Source organism: Ptychodera flava, chromosome 3, assembly GCF_041260155.1.
Source record: "Ptychodera flava strain L36383 chromosome 3, AS_Pfla_20210202, whole genome shotgun sequence".
Classification (NCBI taxonomy): Eukaryota; Metazoa; Hemichordata; class Enteropneusta; family Ptychoderidae; genus Ptychodera; species Ptychodera flava.
In genome coordinates, this window is record NC_091930.1 from 30,925,886 (window position 1) to 30,952,008 (window position 26,123).

At 38.1% G+C, this 26,123-nt stretch overlaps 1 protein-coding gene across 1 annotated transcript in view; it reads right to left on the reverse strand.

The window, feature by feature from the left end:
* The window catches only part of LOC139129834 (galactosylceramide sulfotransferase-like), a 72,152-nt gene extending 54,066 nt beyond the window's left edge, over positions 1 to 18,086 (reverse strand). Inside the window, exon 1 of the mRNA XM_070695517.1 lies at positions 17,920 to 18,086. The gene's annotated coding sequence lies outside the window, so the exon portion shown is untranslated. The remainder of the gene's footprint in view (positions 1 to 17,919) is intronic.
* Between the last annotated feature and the right edge of the window lie 8,037 nt (positions 18,087 to 26,123).

A 26,123-nucleotide genomic window follows, 5' to 3' on the forward strand; every position in this document is an offset into this window, starting at 1 on the left:
TGCCAATAATTTAGTACTTAACTACACAAATGCGGTTATTATTCTTTCGTTTGGGACACCGTTGCAAGCTAACTGCTTTAACATATATGAGCTGAGCAAAATGTACACATCAACGTACAAAATCTCTGATGTCTGCTCCGTTTGCTGTGCAGTAGAGGCATCACAGTGCGGACTCAGTCGCCTACATGAGTGTCTTGGAAATCCCCATGAAGCAAATGTATTTCAAGCGGCAGCCGAAACACAATTCCTGACACTTATTCACCATCAGTTCACAAGCCTGACAAATGCAAGACATGCACATGAAAATGGGCTAAGTTCGGATTTCTCACTGCACCATTGCTCTCAGTTTAAGAAGCGCCAAACCTGATCGTCATAACTTTGCTAACACTCTGTGTACCGTGCGGCTTGTAATTGTATTTGCCAGGTAAAGGAAAGTTTGTTTTTAATAGTTACAATGATTTCAAATTTATCAAGAAAATGTTAACACCTTGAAGATATGGGAATTACCAATATAACATAAGAGCCAACCTTTGACTTTTCTGGTGTCATTAGTGTGTGATAGCAGAGAGGTAAAGAAAACTTATGAATATTAATAGAGGTGGCCAGTTCTGAGTCTTGGTTCTGATAGTCACATCCAGCAATGTCTAGATCTGTCAATGGGGAAAAGCCGTTATAGGAAATTTGCAAGTTCATGAGAAACACATCACCCAATATTTACCGATATTTGAAATTCGTTGTGTGATAGTTGTGTGATCTTTGTGAAGAAAATCGAGATTTTCAAAAATCTAAGTAAGAGCAAACTTTATTCACTCTATGAGCTTAAGAATGGGCCCCGCAAGAGGTAGGCGCAAAGTAGGTGGTACAAGTCTGAGAGTGCGAATATCTCTCCAAGGGCGTACTCTACCTTACATTTGCAGTCAATTTTTGAACCAGCTTGTGAATACAAACGCGCCGATAGACCCGGAAAACAAGGGAACCACCTGGGCGATACCAATTTGAAAAAAAAGGCGTCTGGGTAGCGGAGTCGCAGTTTTCTGCGTCTTCCTAGTTGTCAGCGACGAGTTTGATGACATCAAAAGCAACTTTGTCTGTCCTCATACTTGTCACGGATATCGGATAGGCGTTTCCGTAAACACTTCCTTCTGTTGATACATTTGAATTGTTCACTGCAGCATAAAACCGTAAGAAAATAAACGTACGGATCCTTACCCGGCATAGACTGAAAGATTCAGTCGTGTGCGGGCGCTTCGGCGCACTGCGACCTGCGACCTGTGGGTGCGTTTCATCGTACGCCAGCACGGCTCGTTAGCCAGACAGGAGTCTTCCAGTTTCGGAAGGCATCAGGCTGCCCGAACAGCAGGTCTTGGCAAGCGAAGATGGGTGCGTTTGGGCATACAGCAATCTCCACCGCAGAGTTCTTATCGGCGCGCCTTTCCCACAACTCCTTGCGCTGTCGCCGATACGCGGGATAAGAACTCTGGTTCCGAGAGGTGCGCGTACCGTTTTCGTCAGGAGAACATCCGATGAGCATGATGAGGGCAAGCTGCCGATGGCTGTTCTTGCTCTCGAAGACCAAACGACACAGCCTCGCTTTGGCTGAACTTGGTTATGTTGAAGACGTTCGTTGTACATTTATACAACAGTTTACTCGAAAACAAATTTCGACAACACTCCAAGAACGTCAAAAATCTCATGTGAAAGATCAAATTGTAATAATAATTCACCTATCTCGGCTTGTATCCTGAGACGTTTTTCATACGATAGCAACATAGCACTAACATTTTCATTTTCGCGCGGCTGGTTTGCGCCATCTTGTTCTCGCCTGTTCCCGGATCACAGCAGGGTTGTGTTCTTCGTTTTCGGAACAAATATCGGCTATTTCCTGAAATGAAGCGAAGGAAATCGAGCTTGCTCGGCATATCCGAGCACCGTTCTTTTGTTGAAAACAGTGCGCCGAAACGCACCCATTAGTAGGTCGCAGTGCGTCGGAGCACCCGCACACGACTGAATATTTTAGTCTATACCCGGCCGTGGTATCACGTTTGTTAATACGCGCCGTCTCGTTTATACTTTAACGCCATAATCCTTGTTAAAAATCATAAGCCATACCTGGAATTTTGTTTATTCGTCTGTTTTTTGTAACGGTTTATTTCTGGTTTCTGGTTTTCCATTTATTTCCTTGTTGCTAGCGTGGTGGCACAGTTTTGGTTATCTAAATTCTACACACATGTGGAGGATAAGCTTCAAGGAATATATATATTGTTGTCGATTCCGATATTTCTTACAATTATGACGAAGAAACCCTAAGTCTTCAACCCGAAAGCAATAGGTTGAGTCATTAAGAGGTCCTGGACAAGTTAATCAGGGAACGGGGAGAAGGGGATCAAACAAAAACTTGCAATATTCATTATTTGGTTACTATTTAATTAATACCTACTAAAAATATGTTCTATAACTTGAATTATTAATTAATTAATTAATTGAGTAAGTAATTTATTTATTTATTTATTTATTTATTTATTTATTTATTTATTTATTTATTTATTTATTTATTTATTTATTTATTTATTTATTTATTTATTTATCTATCTACCTATCTATCTATTTATTTATTTATCTATCTATCTATCTATCTATCTATCTATCTATCTATCTATCTATCTATCTATCTATCTATCTATCTATCTATCTATCTATCTATCTATCTATCTATTTATTTATTTATTTATTTATTTATTTATTATGAAATCAAGGGATCAAGTCCCATTTACAGGTTCCTCCAAAGCTCAAAAGAAAACGGTTAAAAAACACTGAACAAGCCAGCACCAAACAAAAAGTGTTTACAAAACTGAAATCAAGTGCAGGACATACACAGACAATACAGACAAAGCAAACTAATCAACAAGAACAGCCATTAAAATAAAACATGTCTTATTTCAGAATTAAATGAACCATTAAAAATATCAATATTATGATTATAACAAACCAGTTCATTATAGTTGCTCATACATCTGTTGAATGGAGCAAATTGAAAAACATTGATACAGCTATACGAGGTGGTCTGAATGCAGGACAGGTGCACAAAAGTTTGCTAGGTGCATTTAAGCATAGCTTTGATAAAACACATCCGGTATATTATATAACCATATCTGAGAGCTTGATACTGGTCAGCATGATATGAAATATGAGTGTTGAAACACAAATATTTTATGAATTTACGTTCAACATTTTCAAGTATTTCCATATCTGATTTTTTTCAAGGGTTCTAGACAACTATACCAAAATTTCATAAAAGCTCAAAATCTGAAAGTTTTGACATCAGGGCTGTTTTTGCGATAAGCGACCCAAATTGTAATTTTCTGAAGCCTCCTTTTTTAGCATGTCATGAAACTGTCTATTATCAATATCAATGAAAGCTAGCTTACATTCATCGCTTGCATTTGCCTTCATTACAAATGCATCTACACGTTGTCCGTACCTTCTTTGCGTTTTGTTCATTTCGACACAATCTTCTTGAAACTCTTGCAAACGGGTTCGATACTCACTCACATCCTTATAGAAATCTGCCCCGTAACTATGAACTTTCTTCCAAAAGCTTTGATTGAAATGCTCGTACAACTTGACGTCAGCTTTGTTCCACTTCAAAATCTTTTTAGCGACCGATTCCGATATCGGATGCCGTTTGCTGTTAGTTCTTATGAACTTGCTGATGTACAATAGGTCATCTAGTTTCCAGCATAAAGCGTTTTTTAACAACACAAGCGATTCATCGAAGTAGTCAGAGATTAAAACTAAATCAAGTTCTCTGTCCAATTTGTAAATCATTTCATTAATTGCAGAATCATTGTCATGGTAGCGGTGATCAAATCCCAAAACATTGGACATGCCATTCCTTAGAAGAATTCCTTTTCGTGCTCCGATTTTCGTGACGTATTTGTCAGGTTGCTTCATGAATTCTTCGAGAGCGTTTTCACGTTCATTTAGTCCAACTTCACGTGCACATTCAAAGAAGCCAAACGCTGATTCAAACCTCTGTACAGGACTTCGTATAATGGTGATATACGTGGCATTAGGAACAACTTTATCAAGTTCAGGTCTGTTGTATGTCATATGGCTTGCTATGATGTTAAAATGAGCGCTCTGGTTACCTGGTGGTCTTTGGTATTGTAGCTTTGTATGGGAGAAAGGTTGACGCTCATTAAAATGATGTCCTATCTTCGGCAAGGCAAACGACAAACTACGATTGTATCCGAAACGCTGAATGACAGAATTGGCTGTAGTACTAGCTGTCTTATGAGTCTTGATAATACTATTTGAGTGATTTCTGTGCACGAAATTCTCCTCTTTCCATAGTTTCTGGGGGCTATTCTTAAAGCATCCGAGGCAAACCTGGAAGCAATCATACATATGCGAGTGATGAAACAGACTTCCCTTTCTTCATAAGTTTTGTTGATTTATGAACGTGAAAAGCTTTGATTGTAGCAATTTTACAATGGAAAAATACCTTCTCGACAATCATAGTAATGAATTTAATTTGCCTGATATGAGTTGTCTGATTTGTCCTTAGTTGCACACAAGATGGCATGAGTACAGGTAAGAAATGAAGACTGGATTACTGTGGAGTAGCGCTAGGAATGACACCAACGACTATGAATCTGATTTCAATTTGCGGATAATTTATTGCAAGTGTTGGGAATAATACTACTGTTGCCACTGGGACAGCTAAATGCTAGTTCTATGGATACTGATACGCATGTATTCGACCATAACACACAGTCGTCCGTTGAACAGCCAATTTGTGCTGTTCGTAAGACAATTAGCGGTAGCAGTAATGAAGTGTTAACTGAAAGGTGTAACTGTACAGTTCTTCATCACCAGCTGTTGTTGATGGTAATCAAATCAATTTACAACAACTTTTCAACAGTTTTCTTTTCCAGTGCAATTCCTTACTCTAAGTTGTAGTTGTGTGTACTTGTAGTAAATGCATGGTGTATGATTGTTCCCTTTAGCTTAATTAATATTCATTTCTTAAAAAAATCTTTTGCTGTAAGTTTCAGCTTTAGTAAATAAATGGAGCACAATGTGTCTAGACAAAGCAAATAATGAAGTACATTATATTGTATGATTATTATTATCTCAAAAAAAACAAAACAGCATGTCGTAAGTTTAACTACGTATTAAGCTAAGTAAAATGAGTCTGCGCTTTCGTACAAGTATGAGTGGACGAAACTGTAAAATGGTGAATATGGCATATGCGAATTATAATCCTGAAAGAGATAACGTGTTACAATCCTCGAGACCCGTACCGCTCAATCTCTCCACATTGATTTTACACTCTCTGGTTAATTTCGACAAATGGCGGGAAATTTCAAAGAGTTAAAAACCGATACATACTGTTGCCAATTGTCTTACAAACCAATGTTTTTGGTTCACTCCTCACTATAGTAATTACCTTGGTTCTTTACATAGGAAGTAAGTGGAAAACAGTTTCGGTACAATCTCCACCCAGGTTCGTGAACGGTGTATACCTGACAACCTACAAAATTACCTTCTTCGTTGATCGGCTTTTATCCTGGTAGGTTACCTTACTTTAAATGATGTCTTTACCCGTTTGAGGTTGATGTCAATTCTATGAAAAGAGTCATCAAGACTAGAAACGTTATTCTTTAAAAAAACATTACTTACTGACGGAAAGATGTGCTCAACTTGGTAGCTGAAGAGAGGAAGTGATCGTTCAACGCAGCAATGTAGAAAGCCATCACGAAAATGTTATTACTATGATGCAGAGGAATGCCGCCTTTCTTGTAACACCCATGCTGATTAATGTAGGTTAATCAGGGAGGACTGAAAGGAAATGAAGAACAATTAGTTAGGCAAGCAAGAAAGAAGAGTTTTGAATAATAGATTTTATATTTTATTCAATTTTCTCACCCGCAGCAAGACAGCACAAGGTGCGTAAAAGGATTAAGTGAAACCAATACTGATCGTTATTCTTGAAATATTAATAATTAATAAACTAATATCAATAGTGATCGGTAATCTTGAACTACCAATAATTTATAAACCGAGGGATTACGTCTTGTATGTTTCTGAACAGCTCAAGTTTAGAACTCAATGTGTTTCGAGTTTGCGTGGCAAATCTATTTTTTGTACATGCATCACTCAATGCAATGATATTCCCGGCTGATCTGATGATTTGTCCCAGGTTTTTTTTATCCTTGCAACAATGTTTTAATCAATGCGATTACTGCAGCTCAAAACAAATTGAAGAGCACATTATACCATAGCACAACGTTTCGATAGAATCGGTTCAGGCATGTCTGAGTAATGACTGAGGACATAAAACATCATCGAAATGGTCAGCGGGCACCATGTTGATCGTATCATGGCACAAATTGACCTTCATGTGTTTATCATTGTCATCATATCATCTTTAAATTATATACGTAAATACGCTCTTGGCATAATTGTTGTGAACGTATGAAAACTGTGCTGGTTGCCATAGCGATACAAATTGACATACTTGGGTATGCCATCTATATTCTCCTTATTAAGTTTGAATGTTATTGGTGTAGACATGTCTGCATGATAGATCTTAATGTGACAATATGTAACCAATGGCTACCCGTCCATATTTGATCATATTTTGACATATGGTAGTCTTTACAAACATTTCTGGAGGGGCGGGAGAATTCGGGGGGGGGAGGGTGTTGAAAACTTTCACAACTTGCCAATAGGAGATCTGAAAAAAATTGACATTGCACAGGCGGAGACTTGAAAATTTATTGAATATGAAATTCCTTCTCAAATACTTTCTGGCACTTTCATCTACTGCCATTTCCATTTTCGGCGCGCTCTTCGAGCGCAAGTTAGGGTACATTGAACTATTTATTCATGATCTGAGAGCCACATTGAGGCGAAACATTTAGGTCGTCAAGGTTTCTATTTTACCCAACTCCTAGTTGTGCAAAATGCCCATCATAGTGCTTTAAGGTAATATGCACCTCGAAAGTGAAAGACTTAAATTTTTGCTCTAACTCTCCTAAAGGAATCTTTCAACCATTCTCTTTCAAAATCAAGAATAAAAATAGGGGGTCACCGTGCAAATTTTGGTACTAGAGAAACAAATAACCCAAGATTTACCGATATTAGAAATTCAAAATGGCCGCCATCCCTGTGTTAACTCTATGGTGAAAAATAAAAATTTTCGAATTTCAAAAAACTAAGACGGTGAAAAGTTTTCTTTCACCAAGAGCTTTAAAATGAACCCCACATGTGGTATATCAGAAGAGAACTGTAAAAGTTTGAGAGTCCGAATGTCCGTCCCCGAGGTGCGTTCTACCTTAAGTTTCAATTTAACGTTCCAACAACAATTTGGGAGATAATTATTTGATGACATTCTCCTATTTACACTACATTGCAATTGGGTCTAGGTCAATGTCAAACGTTCGTGTCTTCGTATGTACATTTTTTGAGTCATCAATAATAACTAGAAGCTTCAGGTCAAACAACCTTTGAATAACAATTTGAGAGATGAAAACCTGTGTGTTTTTCATAGTTTCTGGTGAAATTCCAAAATAAATTTCCATGCACACACATTCACTTGTAACCACCTTAGTCTAATCCAGTATGTTAATATCAATAATCCAATGTCTATAAATACACATATTTAGCTAGTTATGTATCATTGTAAAAACATATTCATAGTTTTCTCATCGACTACAATGTATAGAGGATTCAAAATCAAATTTCTTGTACATGCACATGTACACTTGTGTGCACATGCATCCCCCTCTTCTAATCAAGTACAATCATGCCAATTATTCAGGGTCCATATATGCACAAATATTGCAAGTTTAATATTTAGAAATATAAATTTTACTATAACCCCAACGGGATTCGAACCCCCCCCCCCCACACACACACACACTCACGGCAACATCGCCTAGGCCTCACGCAAAACCAGTCGGCACTGCTTTCCAACCCAAAAAGTTGGTCACAGTAACCGACTTAGATGTTTCAATTCTGTGCGCGACCGAGCAAGACGGTATGTGTGGAGCAGACGACACACAGAACAGTACACACACAAAGTACACACATATATATAGTAATCGGAAAAGCACGAAGCTTTTTTACTGAGCTATCAGACAGACTCGGGGACAAGTAAATATCCACCAGCAGAACTGTTCACTCAGGTTAAAGAAATATAAATTTTACTATAACTATACTATTTTATTATATACTATATAATATTGATCTGAGTTCTATCGCAGACTCCCATGTATATTGGATCAACATTTTAGGCAACATTCGAAAATAAATTTCTTGTACACATGTCTGACATGTGCAACTGCAAACACCCAATGCTAATCAAGTACATTTATATTACTTATCAAATGATCTTTACGGCCCTGATACGGCTTTTGCGGCCTGAGGTCGTACGGAGGAAGGGCCCGAGCGTGCGAGGGCCCATACTCGTACGACCAAGGGCCGCAAAAGCCATATCAGGGCCGTAAAGGTTTCATCACTTACCTTACGGAATGATAAATATGTAGTTTACATAATATTTAACATTGTTTAGGCGATAAAAATACGTCGATATCAAAAATTCTTCGCCTTTTGTGTCAATTTTTCTGTATCTGAATTAGCTTAACCAAAGTTGACGAATCTTGCTACGCATATTGAAGATACTATGATGCAACATTAATTATGGCTATTTATCTTAATTGACTAGACCAAATTTGACGAAACTACCTATGTACATTAAAGATACTATGATACAACATTATTGAAAGTCATTAAACATTCTTACTTCAATGAATTCGTTATTTGCATATATACTGAGATCATTTCAGTCAATTACTAATTTGCATATTTAATTAAGTTTTATTTTGCTAATTAGAGATGCGTACCGGGATTTACTTGATCAAAGTTGTATGCTATATACATTGATGATTACACTAGGTCACACAACAGTGAAATTCATTTCGCATTTTCATGTCAGCTTATTTGTAATTTGCATATCTTATGAGCTTTCACACTTTGGCATGTGTTGCTTCATAGACCTTAAAAACGGAAGGACAGGCAACTAGCTATTTTCTTTCATGTAATCCTGGTTATAATCCGTGAAAAACTTGAACACTCATTAACATAAACAAACGTAACTGTTTATCCTCGTATCGCAAGCTCACGGAAATTCCCGTGATTTGAGAGGCTTGTCAGACGCGAGATTATGTTAATCACTACAACATTGCGATCAGCGCATGCTCAAGCTTTCGCGTCTAATTTCAAAGTGTCGTGTTGTAAATAACAATAGCCGATTGAGTCGGAGACGCGTGAATTTAGTCCTAGTTTTACAAATGTACGTATGACTTCCTCCCAAAAATACTAGTTCAAACCACGAAATAAGACACGTAGAAACGTACATTAGCACTGTCATGCATTATTATTACAACAGAGAAACATGAGACGGCAAGAAAAATTACTCAGAGGAAACGCACAAAATGTCGTGTTGTAAACAACAATGGCCGATTGAGTCGGTGACGCGTGAATTTAGTCCTAGTTTTACAAATGTACGTATGACTTCCTCCTAAAAAATACTAGTTCAAACCACGAAATAAGACACGTAGAAACGTACGTTAGCACTGTCATGCATTATTATTACAACAGAGAAACATGAGACGGTACGAAAAATTACTCAGAGGAAACGCACAAAATGTCGTGTTGTAGACAACAATGGCCGACTGAGTCGGAGACGCGTGAATAGTCCTAGTTTTACAAATGTACGCATGACTTCCTCCAAAAAATACTAGTTCAATCCACGAAATAAGACACGTAGAAACGTACATTAGCACTGTCATGCATTATTAAGAGGGTAAAAAATTACTTGGTTGAAACGCACAAAAAGATCGTCCATCAACAGCAATCATGATGGCCGATCGAGCTGGAGATGCCTGCACGTGAATTTGGTACAAATTTGGTGAATTTGGTACAAGTTTTACAATGTAAACATGATTTGCCCTGCAAAATACTAGTCAGTTGACGAAATACCTAACGTTGAAACGTTTACTATCATTGACATGCATTATCATTACAGCAGAGAAATATGACAGGGTATGAAATTTTCAGTTGAAACATGAAGTCGCTTCGTAAACAACAATGGCCGATCGGGCTGAAGACGCACGAGTTTTTAAAAATACTACAGTGCCGAAGCGCAAGAAGTACATAATGAAGTAAAAGAAAGTTTACAGCATTACACATGAATCAGAAATAAACGGAAGAGTTATCGGGGGTGTACAATGATTAGATTGCAAAATTAACTTTGCCGACTCGATCATGAATTGACGGGAATTACAAAAACAACAACAATAAATATACCTAATAGTGACTCATCTGTCGAAAATGGTAGCAAAATTGTCTGTAAAAATCAATGGGTAATACAATGCTTGAAAACAACGTGAACTAGACCCCGGAACAGAACGCGACTTGACTCTACAGCACAGGTATAGCGTCTTCTGTGTAGCTCCAGTGCTGCCAAGACGTCACTGTGTCATCACGTGACGTGTTTTGCGTTTACATAACTGCGCAGAGGATTATAACCCAGATCGTACGGGTAAACACGCAAGTTTCTTTGTCTTTTCTGGCAGTTGCCTGTCCTTCCGTTTTTAAGGTCTATGGTTGCTTGAAGGACGTGACCAAAAGCAGTACACTTGCGATATAAAGTTGTAATACAATGACAACAGTTCTAGAAATTTAGTATTTTTATTTCAGCTAATTATATATTCGTATACTAAATGAGCTTTAGCACTAATCTGTGGTGAATATTTATATACGCTCGGAGGGATACGGCCGCTACACGGGGAATCACTCGTCCGCGACGCAGCCACACTCGTTCGGAATACGGGGGGATTATATATTTATCACATGCATAGACCCAGTTTTCCGTGAATAAACCTTCCAGGAATGATAATTACTGGGAAAAAACGAGAGGGAGTATTTTTCAAGAATTCATACGCTTGTGTTATGCGGTCGTGGCTGGGTCACAGCTGACTTGACTGCGCTCAGCTCAACATGTTGCTCAGGCTGCTCCTATGGATAATTAGCGTCTTTCGTAGTGCTTTTTCTGTGCGAATCAAGCGGAAATAGGAATGACTATGGATTTTTAATGCAAGGTATTTATTTGGTACATATTATAACATCAATTTTAGTGAAAATTCATTCATAAAATTATTGGACATACAAGCGGGACGTCGCGACACTCAGCCGCGGCTGGCGAGGAACGGGTTATTTTTGTCAATATTCGAACATCATTCAAAGAATTCTGCTTTTCAAAGTTTGTATGAAATTTTCAAAATTAACAATTATTATGTTTTACGAAATTGTCAATTGTATGTTTAATATTTTACGAATAAAATGAGCTTGTTTAGAACCCTCTGAACCCCGTTCGGCACCAAAGTGCCGCAAAATGACCTTTTGACCCCTGATTTTGCAAAACGTTGACGTCAGCTCCTTTCCCGGCCTGAATTGCAATCTAAGCAGCGATCGTTAGCGAAATTTGACAGGAATTTAAACATGGCGGCCGACGACAGCTACGCTTTGATCCGTTATAAGACGGGGGTGTTTTGGGGGATTGTTTTGACCGAAGCCAAGTAGAAAACGGCTCAGAAAGTGCAGATCGCACATAAGACCAACGGGACATCGCAGTAGATCAAAATGGCGGCCTACGACCACCCAATGGTAAAGAAATTCAGCAACCAGTTGAGCCACTGGAAGTCCGACCCGTGCCTTCAAAGTAATCTAGCCCCACGGCAGCGCAGAGTAAGAAAGGTAAGGTAGTTCCTCTTTATAATTGACAACTTGCAATGTACAGTTAGATGTATGTATCGATGACGACACTTTGCATAGCTCGATGTTTATTAGTAAACATGACAAACCTCAAAGAAACCAGGAAATGACAGAGCAACAACAGAGATGATAAGACAGACGTTGACAGATGAGAATTAGGACATTTAGGGCACTTTTAGGTTTACTGTAGGTGTCCTACTGACTGTAGATGTGTAGGCCTATTGCAGGCGAAACTGACCGTCTGTCTTTTGTATTATTATAGTTTTATATAAATATCCCTCATAATCTAATTTAATTTGAATGTTTTTTATTCATGGATACTAATGCCAAAGGTGAATTATTTAGCTACTTGTTCAAATGTAAGGAGGATACAGATAGTGTGTGTAAGCATTGTACAAAGTTATTCTTTGTGGTATAAATTTTATTGAAACAAACTGGTGCTAATACCTTGCAGATTTCCATAAAGAGTGTATTACATACTGTTATATTTTAGTATTTGAAATATGTAACTGCAACATGTTTGCACTACCCTGAGAGAGAGAGAGAGAGAGAGAGAGAGAGAGAGAGAGAGAGAGAGAGAGAGAGAGAGAGAGAGAGAGAGGAGAGAGAGAGAGAGAGAGAGAGAGAGAGAGAGAGAGGAGAGAGAGAGAGAGAGAGATGTAATAGCAATTCCTTAGTCCATATCAAGTTTTGTTCCTATTCATAGAATATGCCACCACGAAAAAGGCATCGCTTTGTACTTGGATTATCGTACTGAAACTTATTCACACAAAGTACATAACATTTTAAAACATCTAAAAATTTTGTATTTGTTTGTTTCAGGCAAAGAGAACCTAAAACCAGAAGGAGAGGAGTGCGAAGCAAGCTAGGCAAGGAGTGTTTGATCTTATGCAGGGTTTACTAAATTTAGACCACCATCTGTAGACTGACAATGTTTATACAAGTGTTAGGATAGCAAGACATTTATCAACAGGACACATGTATGTGTGGAACAGTCAAATTTAGTTCTGCTCTGCCAGACATGCTTACCTACGTTCAGAGGGAAATGAAGTGATTGACGATGGCTGGCCCTGCCTTGGATGGATAGTAAGCCAGTCTGTTTTCTGTCAACTATTCATTCACCAGAGGACAATGGTCCACCTGTGACTGTGTGTCAGCATCAGATAACATATTGGGACCGTGTTGATACTGGATTTATTTTTGTCTCCAATTATAACGCTTGGGGTCTGTAGTATTTTATTTTGTACAGAGTAATTTGTTTGATAGTAAAAATAGTATCATATGACATTTTTGTACTGTATAGATACTCCATTTGTTTTTGTCTTCAAGTATAATGCTTGGGGTTTATAGTCTTTTGTTCTCTTCAGAGTATTTTGTTTGATAGTAAAATGCAATTGAAGGCAGAATGAGATTTATTTTATGTGATTTATAATTGAAAAACAAAATGCGAAAGTCTAGTAGGTTTTACATACAGTACTGTACTTTGAAAAGACAATGTACTGAAAACCTTTCTGCATTTTTTCCCTTCAATGTTGCTGTTGGTGGATGGAAAGAGGAAGGCTTAGAGATGTCATGCATAGCTCAAAAATATGATAAAAGACAGCTATATAATCAATATTGACAGTGTTGTGTTCTAAGACCCAATTTTATTATACTAATGATGTACCTGCCACAAAACCCACCTTATCCGGAAATGATTACTTGTGACATTTTGAGGGTTTTGGTCTGGTTTACAGTGTGTTGCTACATTATTTTTACTTTTTTTACTAAAGAAAAAAATAAATGTTGTTTTGGTTGCAATGAAATTGTGTGTCTTATTTTTTGCATGCATATTGGATGAAATTTGCAAATCGAATGATCAAAGTCTGTGTTTTGCAAAATAATTGTAACGTTAGTGTTCACTGTGATTTGAAAGAAGCTTGTATTTGATTTATAAATGTGATGTTAAAAACATTTTCTTTGAATCATCAGTTGTAGACAACAGAATCTAACATACATTTAGACATAATTGAGTGATGGGAAGTGATAAATTCTTTAGAATTTCGTCAGAAAGAGAAGCAAATATTTGAAAATCATTGTAAATTTAGAATACTGGTGGCCATTTTGAATATTTAATGAGGTCATGTGACCAAAATTGTTATTCTACAATTCCAAAAAATATCTTGTTATTGTGGACAAAGTTTGATAAATTCAATAGTCAGATGTTATAAAATAGGATACTTGACCTGTCTGACCCCAATTCAGGGGTGCTGTGTATAATTCTTCACTTTCGAGGGAGGACAAGAAAATCTGTGTAAGGTTTATCAAATCTGTGTAAAGTTTATCATAATATATAAAGTTTACATCAACGTTCATGGTCATGGGACTATAAAATGTGATTCAGCACTGGGATATGATACAATATTGATTTTCTTTTACTGGAAAATTGGAAAACATGTAAAAAAATGATAAATTTCTATTGTTGGCGGCCATTTTGCATATTTAATTAGGTCACATGACTAGTATTTGCATATTTTTGGGACAAGTGTTTCATTGGCATTCAAAATATACATACTTAACATTTGAAATATTTCATAACATGAGATGCTGGATGTTATGTTACATTATGCTTTGACTGACCTAACCCTTATACAGGGCCTTTGTTACATTACACTTAGTAGGCCAAAACCATACAAAATATCAGTGTTTTTTCATAATTTTGGTCACAATATTGTATCAGTTCATGCCGGTGTGATAGAAAGCAATGATTTGGTGATGAAAAATGATAATTTATTGAGAAATTTCTTATGGAAATAAAGAAATATGTTGAAAAAATACAAAATTTTATATATTGGCGGCCATTTTGAATATTTAATGAGATCACATGATCATAATTTGCATATTTGGGACGAGTATTTTATGGTGATTCCAAAAATATATTGGTATGGGGGACACTCTTTGATAATTTAAGAAGTCAGACATACTAGATAGTACTTCCAAATGTCAACTCAACCCCAGGGCCTTGGGGTGCAAAGGGTTAAATATAATGAAGAACAGTGTTTGGCTCTGACTCAATCGGTCTCTACTACCTCCATGCTACAAGCAACAAGTCTTTCTTAGCTCAGACGCGAGACGACGGAAGCGGGGACGGAAGTTCAACAACATGGTACAGTACAGGAAACGTACGTGATGCACACTATGCACGGACAAAACAATAGCTTGCACCTTTAAGTTTAAATGTACTGATAACATTGTGAACTCGTCGCTCTTGAAAAATAAAATAGCGTTTCTTCTGATGAGTCTCAAGTCCGGAGTATCGTCATTGCTGTCAGAAATGATGTACGCTCTTCGCTTCATCGGCTCGCCCCGGGACTCGACTGGTTGACTGCCGCGCCAGCATTGATCGTGATGTTGAACTTGAGACCCGTCAATGTTGCTTCAGAAAACATTCTTACTGCTGCAGGGATGATTGGTACGTGTCTTGGGTTATCGGTTATGCTTATGTTGTTTGATGGACATCGAGAAGGGCAATTTTGACGAGGTAGACAACACAAAATGCCGGTAAACATACCGTACTAAAATGTCACGGTGTAGGGCCTACAAATCAAAAGTTTCAATCGAAATCAACGACGAAGAAACACAAATTCATAAAAATTCTAGTATCGACGGTATTTTGTATTCTACACAATTTTAATACTCCATATTTCCTTATGTTTCATTACCCTCCCACTTTTGCATTCAGGGATTTGAAAATAAGTTCTGAACAGCTGATTTTTGTTTACGTTTTAAAAGTAGTCCGGTCCCATATCCACCACATGTGGAATATGGATTCATCGTAGTCAGATACCTATAGTGTGACGTCATACTATAGGGATAACTGGGTGTATGTATGTGATAATATTCATTATGTTAATGAACACTTTCAATGAAGTTGCAAACATGTCGCTAAGGTACACATTAACATATATCTGCAATATATAATGATACACGTGAGCATTTTCGGTTCATGTCTGGTTTTCGACGACGATGTTGTCTCCGGTTCTCGGCAGACGTGCCTTGACGAGAACCATGATAGAGACCCAGGCGAATGACTGGCAACCGGCCAGGATCAGCTGTTGCCCGAAAGGCAATTCATGGAGCTGCGTGAATCTTTGCGGACAGATTTGTGTGCCGAGCAGACGAGACAGTTGGACGAGCTGTTTATGTAATACGACTTTCTTACGGACATCGACGAGGATAAAAGAAAATGGACAAAGGAATCCGCAGACTAAACAACGCAACACCAGTGTTATGTAAGTACCTGCTTACCAGTGAACTGTAGAAGCGAATCCACGTACGTATGACAGATAATGACACTGAAACTATCAAAATTGAAGTACGTCTGTGATTGATCTTATCGAATTGACTCAGTGAAATTGGATTTGAATCGTCTTTCGAGATTAATAACAACATTGAATTTGTAAACGAATGAACATCGCAGTCTTACGAACTTAACGAAATAATTGCCACTGTAGTGAATTGTGGTCCCCGTAATACCTCTATTCATTAATTATTCCCTCTCGTGTTATGATTTTTGACTTTGTTTGTGTTTGATATTGTTTTATTTTTTTGTTGTTGTTTCTTATTTGGAGATAAAGCGACACCGCCTAAGGGTATAGTTCTGGGGCGAAAACGAAAACATTGCCTGCAGTGCTTCGTCTGATGAATACTCTTTGTAAGGTCACCTTGAAACCATGTTACTCCTGCCATTCGTATCATTTTAATTTTTCCAGCTCTCTAAAATGACTTAATATTTTTTTAGTGATGCTGTACAAATTTCAAGGTTTGTAAAACAAAAATTATATTATATCATGCAACCATGCATGTGCCATATTCTGATAGGACGAGAGCTCATTCCACCGATGCTAAAATACTGTTTTAGCACTGATAGCGGTGGTAAAACTGACCCCTGACCCGCATTTTCGAAAATTGCCCAGTCGGTGCATTTGAACGTACCTATCTAAACCATAGACCGAGGACCGAATTTTGATACACAGATAAAGTGTGGGTCTGTAACTCACCTCTTGGTGAAAATAAGTTGGGATCCATGATGAAAGACATCTTTGAAGCAGCACATCTGGGGTGTGATGCACACAAATATTAGGGCGACAGCGCACCGTGCACATTACTTGATATTGCGGGAGTCGAGACGCGATGTATACTACCGCTCTTTAAAATGAAGATATTATTCGTTCATACACACAATACATTGACGCTTCCTCACAGTAACGGTATGTCAGATATTCTTTACAAAAGTTTTGGCTGTAACAGACCAGGGTTTCCTAACGATGTAGACCAAGAAGTTCAAAATAACAATAGGGTAAATCCTAGCGACTGCGACGAAATTTGACATGAAATGCAACGAGTAGTGTCAGCGGCCAGCTCTCGATGCATCGGGCAACACACTCTGCACAACTGTTAATCAAAGTTGAAGTCATCGCAAGTTTGGATTATTTCAAAACTGCTTGTTTTCTGGTACAATTAACGTCCAAATTATACATCAAATAGATCCTGTAACTTCACTGTGCCACCTGAATGTTGCGACGGTCATCGTATACCGCGTATGCAGAACAGAATGAGAAAATCTATTTTTAGTATGCCAAAAAAGCCAGGACTATTGTTCTTATGTAAATTTACGAAAACGAATGTTACTTTTTTCTTTCGATTTGAACTCTTGACCCATTTTCTGTGACATGCAGCAGGTATTTTTGACAAGTGTAATGTTCGTGTCGCATGTGAATAAAATGCAATGTCGATATGAACGTAATGCGTATATCGTAGGATACTGTGTGCCTGTACGTAATCCCAACTTATAAAAATTCTCGGTCTCGGGGCAGAATTTCCGACTTTCGATCTCTCAGACGCCCGTTTTCTGTATTTAGGGCCTAGAGTGATGAAAATACCCAAGTGAGACAACTAAGATAAGCAAATAACCCTCTTCGCAGTCGGGTATACACTCGATTTTGGTACAATTCGCTCCATAGCACTCGCCTTTTGGGTCGTGCTATATGTCGCGCATTGTACCAAAATCTCGTGAATACCCTCCTGCGGCGTTACCTTGTAAAATCTCTGTCGCCTTTTACAAAATATGTAACATTGATGTTGGTAGTCTTAGACAAGCCTTTCCCCGGACTTCTCAATGGATGAACTTGCACACTGTATGAAGACTTTCACGAGCGAGCCCCTCTTGTGATACCCGATTCGCTGTCTTTCAATAAAGTGTAAAGCTGCTATCTCTTGTTTTATGTTGATTACGTGGCATCATTTGCCTATAAATGATCGAGGCCTATTTGGGTAATCATATTACCACAACAATAGTGTTTGCATACCAATTTCATTATCGGCCACTGAATGGTCTTCAATTGCTGATTAGCCGTCAATCACCGTCCCTCCGTCAATTGATGGTACTCCGATGGTACTCCGTTCTCAAGGACAGTGTCTCAATGTACATACCTGATGATATCAGGTTCTGTTCGCGAATACAAATCTGCCGACATCGGACATCCCTGCAAGAGCTTGAGATACATTCACTCCTAATGATTCAATTAACACGATTGGAACTAATTTGGGATAATTGGATAGGCACAATTTCTCAAGAATTTTAGAAATTTGTCTAATATTACACCTGATTTGCTCACCACCTTTAAAATTTTATTCAAAATTTACAATGCTGTTGAAATGTTATGAGTAAGTATCAGTGCATGATAGTGTCTAATGCAATATTGTTCAAAACATAGGAACAATATTTATATTTTAATGAAAATGTGTGAGCTTGTCTATAGTTTCTTCATTACTGAAATACTAGTACTAATCTCAGTTTGTCACTTTGCCTCGACCAAAATGAAGTCTTTTGATTGATTTACAGTCAAGTCAGTCAGGGTCATTTAAAATGTGCCCTGACTCAATTAAATGTTTATAAAGCCTTAAATTCACGAAAAAGGCAGAGGCATTTCAAAAGTGCCATGACTCAAAAGTCGTCAATAAGAGAAATTTTAAGCATTTTGTCTTGTTTTTCAGTACATTTACACAAAAATCAACATTTTTTCATAAAAATGAATCCGATGAAAGAGGTATGTAATGATCATTGTGTTTTCGTTGTTTTTTCGATGAGAACAATATTTCAAATTTTACACTTTTCTATCATTTTGTAAAATTTCAGCTGTAAAAATTTCGATTTCGTTACATTTTCCTAATAATTACTCTCATCCAATTTTCCCAAATAGTTCCAATCGTGTTATTTGTATCTCCAAAGGTATGACCCTTTTATATTTTGTTTCTCATCTCCAGAGGAATACTCGGGCAGGGCGGGCGGTAGCAATAAAAATCACAAGTACCAAAAAAAACCATGTATTTGTTTCAGTTCAATGTTCTGTCCATTCAGTCTCTACAATTTTTAAGTACCTTTAAGTACCTAATTTTTAAGTATTTTTAAAATCTCTGGTTTTCCTTGAAACAACTCTCTCAAAATCATGGTATAATTTCTGGGTATGTTGATTACGTACCATTCGTTTGCCTATAAATGATCGAGGCTATATGGGTGATCATTACCACAACAATAGTGTTTACATACCGAGTTCATTATTGGCAAGTTGTCGGGGCCACTGTATGGTCTACAATCGCTGTTTAGCAGTCAATTGATGGTACTCCGTTCTCAAGGACAGTGTCTCAATGTACATACCTGATGATTTCAGGTTCTGTTTGTGAGCATTCAAATCTGCCGATATCGTACATCCCTGCAAGAGCTTAATTATACATTAACTCCTCGGTTGTATTTGTCAAAATCAAACCCTGAAGAAATTGTTTGTATCATTAAGAGATATTTATTTTATCAAAAACAACAATAACAATGTAAACAGTGTAAAGTATTAAATACAAACTTTGTATATTTCATAAAATGCAAATAAATTCTGAATCAATTTTTCTTGGCAAGCTGTTCTAACATCTGCATTTACATTTCCAGTTGCTTTCCTGTTATGCCAGCCGCCTCTTCTCCGCCTCCAATGCAACCTGCTTATATCTCATTTCTGTCTCAAGTACTTCATCGTACAAGTTCCCCAAGTAGACGATACGTCAGTATCAAGGGAAATGAGCATTGCTTTTAAGGGGACAGATATTCAGACTCTCAAAATTTTACAATTCTTTTCTGATCTACCGCTTGTGGGAGCTCATTTTAAAGCCCTTGGTGTAAAAAAATCTCACCTTCTTAGTTTTTTGAAAATCCAAAATTGTATTTTACTTCTTAGACAAAGCAGGGATAGCGGCCATTTTGAATTTCAAATATCGATAAATCTTAGGTTGTTTCTCCAATACAAAATTTTGCACGGTGACCTCTGAATTTTATTCTTGATTTTGAAAGAGAATGGTTGAAAAAGTCCTTGAGGAAAGAGTGACCAAAAGCTTAAATCTTTTACTTTCGCGGCACATACTTATTTAAAATGTTATTATTCAATTCAGTGCAAATTGTATAACAACTGGTAAAGAAAAAATTATAACGCTAATCCAATCGCTGAAGTATGTCTGTAAAAAGCGAGGTTTATTAAGAGCTACTGAATTTACACTTAGATGAGATATTTGTTGTTCTCTGAGATTAAACAATTTCCCGCGTTTAATTTATCGTCGATGGAATTTCTTTATATCTTGTTCCGCTCTGGTTACACCTAACAGCCAGCCTATTGAATGGTATAAGGGGAACACACTGAAGTCTCACAGTCAACTGAATCATTTAAATGGGGAAAAAGAGAACTGAGGACCGAAACAAGGACACGTGCCATTTCCCGCCAAGTTTGCCCATCGAAGCCGAAAGTGCCAGAATATGCCTACTTTAGAAAGTAAAGCTGCTATTTTAGCGCAAACGCCGATAAAGGCGGTATAATCGGGGAAGACAGCAAAGACTAACACTCAAAGAGCCTGACGTCCATATAACATAGCAGCGGCTCTCTATGTCCTCCTTTCAGATGTTTAGTTTGCATGGAGATCGTCACAATGATATGGCCTCAATTTAATTTTTAGGAACAATCTTCAACGACACTTTTCATTGATTTTGTTGTGGGAAGATATTCCGTCCTCCCGTTAGGTTGTTCTCATAGATAGCTCAAGTCCTTCAATCGCGACACACCGTGTACAATTTGGAATTTTACCACGTACGACTAAATTCAACATCGGACTAATTATCAGCCATGAGATCGGACTTTAAACGCACGTAGGCAGTGCTGAGGATTCTCATCAAGAACGATTGTATTTAGATATCTATCTTGAGTTAATTTATTAATAGAACTATGAAATTACTGTGTATGAATCAGTCGCATTATTTGATATTCATATGAATGTGCCGTTATAGTCGTGCAAGTGGCTAAGTGAGAACACAGCGCAGGTTCAATATACTACGCGAGTTACTAGAAGTATATCTAACTATATGCTCCGCCGTGTTTGTTTGTTTTTGGCTTATAAAAAACTATGGAAATCCGGTCACGACATGCGACATGCGACCTGCGACTTCTTGAAAACTGCGATCTGCGATCTGGGATTTTGAAACATGCGTCCTGCGACTTTGGCATTTAGACCAGGGTGTAACCTGCAGCTGCGACTTAACAACAGCGACCTGCGTCCTGCGTGTTTGTCAAACTACGACCTGCGACTTCACAACTGCGATGTAAAATAGTAATAAAGGGAAAGTGACCCCACACATCAGCCATCTCGTCTTGTATGTGCTTTGGTGTGTTTAGTGTCTGAAATGTTTTGGCTGTTAGTGTGTTGATCTCTTGTTTTTCTAGCAGGGAAACTAGAATATTATGTTTGGATCGTTTTGTGTATATTTGTTTCTTGCCTCGATCCAAATGCCGTGGACTTTGGCCAGTATCAGTATATCGCTAATGTTTGGATTTCTTTTGTATGCGATGATCGGTTGTTGTGGAAATATTTCATTCAGGCTTAGTGTTTCGTCCTTGTCTATGTGTTCCCAGTTTTCGCACATTGCTGCTTTTTATAGCTTGTGTTCTTATATATACTGTTGCTATAGTTTTCGTTGTGAAGACTAGTGTTTTCTTTGTTTCTTTGTTTGTTCGCTTGTGTTCTAGTTGCGTAATTCGTGCGGCGAATTGTGCTTGCGATGTGACTGGACATTTCCTGTTGTTTTAGCCACGTTCGATTAATCTTGCATTAAGACTGGGTAGGGTGCATGGTCACCGAATCGAAGTACAACAACCACAGAATACGTCTTTAGGCCTAAACTAGGTCATTTCGATCTGTGAAATAGCCATCACTTTAGGATACAACATATAAACAACATGCTTGTTGAAGTAGGCCTATTATGCTTATCAAAACAAATTTTACTCATGAAAATCGGTGATCAGTTGAGCATTGTCCCTTTGAAACCGGACTTTGAAAGCAACCGAACAACACGTAGGCCAACACAGCTGTGTCATCGAAGCTCATCTCTTTCCTAAATGACACCACCTATCACTGATATTACTTGTGACTGCTTTTCATACTCTCAATTCAATAAACACCAAATACCTAAAATCATGGATCAGGTCGTCATCTTGCAGGTTGCAGTTTCAAACTCGCAGGTAGCAGCTAGGCCAGAGCACCCGAAAGTCGCAGGTTGCAGTTTTGAAGTCGCAGGTCGCATGTCGCATGTCGTGACCGGATTTCCACAAGAAACAAATACGAAATATGTAGAGTATTATTTTTAACACGCCATTAATGACACATATCCACAAGTATTATTTTCCACTTCTTCATTGACGCAAAATATCGTTATCATCACGCCTATAAATAGAAAAAGAGAGAAAACTGTGCTGCAGCATATGAACGAGGACAAGCGAAGAATGCTCGGATTGAATTTGAAGACGACCGGCGCGGCGTACGGTCAGTCTGGTCTCCTGAAGTCCCCATTTCTATAGCTGGCTGCGCTGCTCATGAAAATAGGGTCAGGTATATTGGCTATTGTAAGCATTGCTGTCCTTGGTCCACAGTTTGAGCGCAGTGATTGCATGAATTTATTTCAAACTTGGAGTTACCTTCAACTTTATATTTCGTTTGCCCATGGAGTAATTTTACTCCATGTTTTCCACAACCAAGCATCCTATGTCGACATTTTATGAAAAACGTAAAATTACGTATTTATTAGTCACTACATGCGAAAGGAGGGATAGTGTGTTACGTCTGACAAAACGAAAACATGGACAACAATCGTCATTTTACCATTAAATGCCATCATAGAAGTACAAAGTCGGAGACTTACAAGTGAAGCCGTGCAAATAACTTTTACATTCGATGTTTTGTCGTCTTGTTTCAAAACTAGCGCCACTATACAGATGTGCTGATTACATGATCTTGTCAGGTGACTGTGCTCATGCAGTCAAAAATGGCGGCCCAAGCGTAACCCATACCTGACCCTATTTTCGTGAGCAGCGCTGCAAGCAGGAGAAATTGGACAAGGGACCAGACGAGATCGACGTTCACGTTTAGAAGAGCGCCCTCTGTGTCCGTGGAGCGCTGCTTTCCAGCTTGGGCAGTACAGTTGCTATTGCAGCAATAATGATGGCACAATACGTCCCATATTAAACGCAATGGATTTTTATCATGCCTTGGTTAAAATTACCAATTTACGTCTAACTTTCTGACAGATTAAACAAAAAAAACTATTCCTTCCCGGATCTGACACAACCTGTGTGAACTGTTTTCATCAGAACGCACTTGAAACTAGGTGTTTAATAATGTATATTGCAAGTAAGTAACAACTAGTAACATTTTATTCCTGCTGACTATTGATCATGAACCATTACTATGATTAACAGTGTAAGCGTAGCCTGTGTATCGGATATAAAATTTTTAACTTTAACCTCTCGCGCGACAGCAAAGGCTAATCCCTATATATGAGCAATGACTTTGTTAATCATAAACCAACGCGGACAAAAAAGTCACCTCAGTTCAAACGCTTAGGCCATAAAAGACTTTGGCAATTATAACATTATAATACAACAACATTAACTAGATATGTTAGATGTTGAGTGAAGAAAAATACAATTCTTAATTTAGCTTTTGTTTTATAATACATATTTAGGCCTCAAAGGCACTTTTTATCGACAGAGATAACAATACGAATTCAGTCTTGGTTGTAGGTTTGTAATATACCGTGACATTTTGGTCTACCTCACTGCCGCCACACCAGAAGCGCCACTTCGTTTTGCTTCTTTCAACACTTGAGTCGCGGTTTTCAACTTTGTGTAAACAAAATGTTTGCATCCGGTTCGTGACACTATCGGTTTTCCCTTTGCGTTCCAAAGATTATTATCAGTAAAGTGTAAAAAAAGAAGAGAATAGAAAAGCTAACGTTGAGTGTGTGCGTGATCTTTGAACTTTAAAGCATGATTTACATTGGAAACTTCACTGCAGTGTGTAATTTATTTTTCAGTCGTAAAGCAACTAAACAAAACTAGACTACCTTCATGAGTTGTCACTTTGTGTACATTAGTCTTGGGTGCTTGTTGTACTGCTCCAGTTCTCTTTAAGCATTGGCGTCAGTGCTACATTTGAACCCATTTTTGATACTCTCAAATCCACCAGGCTACATGTCGGCCACATTGGCGACACATAGTGACCCTAACTTACTGGCATTCATGTCAGTTAGGGCGCTGCAACGGTCACTTGCGTGTCAGCTACGGCTAAAATTTGAATATAGTGTTATACTGATGACCATTAATATATGACCTCCATAATACTTGAAGGTCGCATGAGTTGTTGATATACACGAAACTCTTATCACGTAGACATGGCATACATAAACGCATGCGCATTGACACCAATGTGAATTACACCCTGATGACCATTTATATATGACCTCCATTGAAGGTCGTATGAGTTGATGATAAACACGGAACTGTTATCACATAGACATGGCATACATAAACGCATTTACACACAAACATTGACACTAATGTAAACTACACCCTAGTGGAGATTCCCCGAACCGACATCACAGACTGTAAATAGAAACGCCTACTCCTTCTATGTACTATCATAGGGTACAGGGGACAGTCCCCTGGGGTGGGGAGGAAGGTGTTTTTGTGCAACGGTTTACCTTATTTGATTTTATTAATTTTGACTGTGATATTTCAAATAAAGAGTTCAGCTCACACCGTCTGACTGCTTTATTATTACCGACAAGTCCTTATCTCCTCTCCAACTTGTGTATACACCACTGTAATTGCTACTAAAACATTGCCAACTTGCTTTCGACTCCAAACTGTCTGACTGTGTTTCCAATAACTACAATTCCTTATCTCCTCTTCAACCAGTGCACATACCACTCTAATTGCTGCGCAAACATTGCCAACTTGTTAATGACTGAGCGTATCAGCGGATTAGCTTATTAAGTCAACATCACAGCCGTCCCACACGTAGTGAAATAAGGATATTAATGCGTGTGAGACGGCTGTGGTGTTGACTCAATCACTTAATCCGCTGATACGGACAGCGGATTAGCAAGTTGGCAATGTTTTCGGAGCAATTACAGAGGTGTATACACAAGTTGGAGAGGAGATAAGGACTTGTCGGTAATAATAAAACAGTCAGACGGTGTAGCGTTGAACTCTTTATTTGAAATATCATAGTCAAAATTAATAAAATCAAATAAGGTAAACCGTTGCACAAAAAACACCCTCCCCACCCCAGGGGACTGTCCCTGTACCCTGTGGTACTATAACAGCGTTTTAACACGAGTGAGAGAAAGATTATCTATATTTATTATATTATTATACAGACACATGATCTCAACATGCGACCATAAGGCGTTCAAATTTATTTTACCCCGGATCATTTATAAGAACGATTTGTCATACTCCACAAGCCATAAACTACAGTCACCCTTTGTGTTACCACAATAATTCAATTGATAAGCTCTGTTTAAAAGAATAAGCGGCGTATCACAACGCACATTTGTCAACCTTCTGACCTAAAACCCGGCCTGAGGCTAGCAGTTTATACGACTGATTACCATAGGCAGCGACAGACCTCCGGAAGTATGGTTGGCAAGCCCACAGAAAGAGTTGTTAGTGGTACAAAGCCGCTTACTATACACGTCTATTAACGTTGGCTTATACAATAATATTTTAGACTACCAAACTCAAATACCATCAAGTGCACTTGTGAGGCAAACGATGTTTGATATTACGGTCCTTTCTGAAATAGATTGTTCAACCTAATTTGATTTTTTAAGGTAGGCTGCCAGGGCCCTTCGATATAAAGTGTTCATGTAGGCT